We start from the raw sequence: 4169 nt of genomic DNA on the forward strand, positions 1-4169 counted from the left end.
GTGTGTGTGTGTGTGTGTGTGTGATTGAGAGAGTACAGGAAGGTTGTGTGTGTGTGTGTCATTGAGAGAGTACAGGAAGGTGGTGTGTGTGTGTGTGTGTCATTGAGAGAGTACAGGAAGGTGGTGTGTGTGTGTGTGTGTGTCATTGAGAGAGTACAGGAAGGTGGTGTGTGTGTGTGTGTGTGTCATTGAGAGAGTACAGGAAGGTGGTGTGTGTGTGTGTGTGTGTCATTGAGAGAGTACAGGAAGGTGGTGTGTGTGTGTGTGTGTGTGTGTGTGTGTGTGTGTGTGTGTGTGTGTGTGTGTGTGTGTGTGTCATTGAGAGAGTACAGGAAGGTGGCGTGTGTGTGTGTGTGTGTGTCATTGAGAGAGTACAGGAAGGTGGTGTGTGTGTGTGTGTGTGTGTGTGTGTGTGTGTGTCATTGAGAGAGTACAGGAAGGTGGCGTGGGTGTGTGTCATTGAGAGAGAACAGGAAGGTGGTGTGTGTGTGTCATTGAGAGAGAACAGGAAGGTGGTGTGTGTGTGTGCGTGTTTGTGTTTGTGTGTCATTGAGAGAGTACAGGAAGGTGGTGTGTGTGTGTGTGTGTCATTGAGAGAGTACAGGAAGTTGGTGTGTGTCATTGAGAGAGTACAGGAAGGTGGTGTGTGTGTGTGTCATTGAGAGAGTACCGGAAGGTGGTGTGTGTGTGTGTGTGTGTGTGTGTGTGTGTGTGTGTCATTGAGAGAGAACAGGAAGGTGGTGTGTGTGTGTCATTGAGAGAGTACAGGAAGGTGGTGTGTGTGTGTGTGTGTCATTGAGAGAGTACAGGTTGGTGGTGTGTGTCATTGAGAGAGTACAGGTTGGTGGTGTGTGTCATTTAGAGAGTACAGGAAGGTGGTGTGTGTGTGTGTGTGTGTGTGTGTGTGTGTGTGTGTGTGTGTGTGTGTGTGTGTGTGTGTGTGTGTGTGTGTGTGTGTGTGTGTGTGTGATTGAGAGAGTACAGGAAGGTGGTGTGTGTGTGTGTCATTGAGAGAGTACAGGAAGGTGGTGTGTGTGTGTGTGTGTGTGTGTGTGTGTGTGTGTGTCATTGAGAGAGTACAGGAAGGTGGCGTGTGTGTGTGTGTGTGTGTGTGTGTGTGTGTGTGTGTGTGTGTGTGTCATTGAGAGAGTACAGGAAGGTGGCGTGGGTGTGTGTCATTGAGAGAGAACAGGAAGGTGGTGTGTGTGTGTCATTGAGAGAGAACAGGAAGGTGGTGTGTGTGTGTGCGTGTTTGTGTTTGTGTGTCATTGAGAGAGTACAGGAAGGTGGTGTGTGTGTGTGTGTGTGTCATTGAGAGAGTACAGGAAGTTGGTGTGTGTCATTGAGAGAGTACAGGAAGTTGGTGTGTGTCATTGAGAGAGTACAGGAAGGAGGTGTGTGTGTGTGTGTGTGTCATTGAGAGAGTATAGGAAGGTGGTGTGTGTGTGTGTGTCATTGAGAGAGTACAGGAAGGTGGTGTGTGTGTGTGTGTGTGTGTGTGTGTGTGTGTGTGTGTGTGTGTGTGTGTCATTGAGAGAGTACAGGAAGGTGGCGTGTGTGTGTGTGTGTGTGTGTGTGTGTGTGTGTGTGTGTGTGTGTGTGTGTGTGTGTGTGTGTGATTGAGAGAGTACAGGAAGGTTGTGTGTGTGTGTGTCATTGAGAGAGTACAGGAAGGTGGTGTGTGTGTGTGTGTGTGTCATTGAGAGAGTACAGGAAGTTGGTGTGTGTCATTGAGAGAGTACAGGAAGTTGGTGTGTGTCATTGAGAGAGTACAGGAAGGAGGTGTGTGTGTGTGTGTGTGTCATTGAGAGAGTATAGGAAGGTGGTGTGTGTGTGTGTGTCATTGAGAGAGTACAGGAAGGTGGTGTGTGTCATTGAGAGAGTACAGGAAGGTGGTGTGTGTGTGTGTGTCATTGAGAGAGTACCGGAAGGTGGTGTGTGTGTGTGTGTGTGTCATTGAGAGAGAACAGGAAGGTGGTGTGTGTGTGTCATTGAGAGAGTACAGGAAGGTGGTGTGTGTGTGTGTGTGTCATTGAGAGAGTACAGGTTGGTGGTGTGTGTCATTTAGAGAGTACAGGAAGGTGGCGTGTGTGTGTGTGTGTGTGTGTGTGTGTGTGTGTGTGTGTGTGTGTGTGTGTGTGTGTGTGTGTGTGTGTGTGTGTGTGTGTGTGTGATTGAGAGAGTACAGGAAGGTTGTGTGTGTGTGTGTCATTGAGAGAGTACAGGAAGGTGGTGTGTGTGTGTGTGTCATCATGAGAGAGTACAGGAAGGTGGTGTGTGTGTGTGTGTGTGTCATTGAGAGAGTACAGGAAGGTGGTGTGTGTGTGTGTCATTGAGAGAGTACAGGAAGGTGGTGTGTGTGTGTGTGTGTGTGTGTGTGTGTGTGTGTGATTGAGAGTACAGGAAGGTTGTGTGTGTGTGTGTGTCATTGAGAGAGTACAGGAAGGTGGTGTGTGTGTGTGTGTGTCATTGAGAGAGTACAGGAAGGTGGTGTGTGTGTGTGTCATTGAGAGAGTACAGGAAGGTGGTGTGTGTGTGTGTGTGTCATTGAGAGAGTACAGGAAGGTGGTGTGTGTGTGTGTGTGTGTGTGTGTGTGTGTGTGTGTGTGTGTGTGTGTGTGTGTGTGTGTCATTGAGAGAGTACAGGAAGGTGGCGTGTGTGTGTGTGTGTGTGTGTGTGTGTGTGTGTGTGTGTGTGTGTGTGTGTGTCATTGAGAGAGTACAGGAAGGTGGCGTGGGTGTGTGTCATTGAGAGAGAACAGGAAGGTGGTGTGTGTGTGTGCGTGTTTGTGTTTGTGTGTCATTGAGAGAGTACAGGAAGGTGGTGTGTGTGTGTGTGTGTCATTGAGAGAGTACAGGAAGTTGGTGTGTGTCATTGAGAGAGTACAGGAAGGTGGTGTGTGTGTGTGTCATTGAGAGAGTACCGGAAGGTGGTGTGTGTGTGTGTGTGTGTGTGTGTGTGTGTGTCATTGAGAGAGAACAGGAAGGTGGTGTGTGTGTGTCATTGAGAGAGTACAGGAAGGTGGTGTGTGTGTGTGTGTGTGTCATTGAGAGAGTACAGGTTGGTGGTGTGTGTCATTGAGAGAGTACAGGTTGGTGGTGTGTGTCATTTAGAGAGTACAGGAAGGTGGCATGTGTGTGTGTGTGTGTGTGTGTGTGTGTGTGTGTGTGTGTGTGTGTGTGTGTGTGTGTGTGTGTGTGTGTGTGTGTGTGTGATTGAGAGAGTACAGGAAGGTGGTGTGTGTGTCATTGAGAGAGTACAGGAAGGTGGTGTGTGTGTGTGTGTGTGTGTGTGTGTGTGTGTGTGTGTGTGTGTGTCATTGAGAGAGTACAGGAAGGTGGCGTGTGTGTGTGTGTGTGTGTGTGTGTGTGTGTGTGTGTGTGTGTGTGTGTGTGTGTGTGTCATTGAGAGAGTACAGGAAGGTGGCGTGGGTGTGTGTCATTGAGAGAGAACAGGAAGGTGGTGTGTGTGTGTCATTGAGAGAGAACAGGAAGGTGGTGTGTGTGTGTGCGTGTTTGTGTTTGTGTGTCATTGAGAGAGTACAGGAAGGTGGTGTGTGTGTGTGTGTGTGTCATTGAGAGAGTACAGGAAGTTGGTGTGTGTCATTGAGAGAGTACAGGAAGTTGGTGTGTGTCATTGAGAGAGTATAGGAAGGTGGTGTGTGTGTGTGTGTCATTGAGAGAGTACAGGAAGGTGGTGTGTGTGTGTGTCATTGAGAGAGTACCGGAAGGTGGTGTGTGTGTGTGTGTGTGTGTGTGTGTGTGTGTGTGTCATTGAGAGAGAACAGGAAGGTGGTGTGTGTGTGTCATTGAGAGAGTACAGGAAGGTGGTGTGTGTGTGTGTGTGTCATTGAGAGAGTACAGGTTGGTGGTGTGTGTCATTGAGAGAGTACAGGTTGGTGGTGTGTGTCATTTAGAGAGTACAGGAAGGTGGCATGTGTGTGTGTGTGTGTGTGTGTGTGTGTGTGTGTGTGTGTGTGTCATTGAGAGAGTACAGGAAGGTGGTGTGTGTGTGTCATTGAGAGAGTACAGGAAGGTGGTGTGTGTGTGTGTGTGTGTGTGTGTGTGTGTGTGTGTGTGTGTGTGTCATTGAGAGAGTACAGGAAGGTGGCGTGGGTGTGAGTGTGAGTGTGAGTGTGAGTGTGAGTGTGAGTGTGAGTGTGAGTGTG

This window comes from Oncorhynchus gorbuscha, unplaced genomic scaffold, assembly GCF_021184085.1.
Source record: "Oncorhynchus gorbuscha isolate QuinsamMale2020 ecotype Even-year unplaced genomic scaffold, OgorEven_v1.0 Un_scaffold_33:::fragment_2:::debris, whole genome shotgun sequence".
Lineage (NCBI taxonomy): Eukaryota > Metazoa > Chordata > Actinopteri > Salmoniformes > Salmonidae > Oncorhynchus > Oncorhynchus gorbuscha.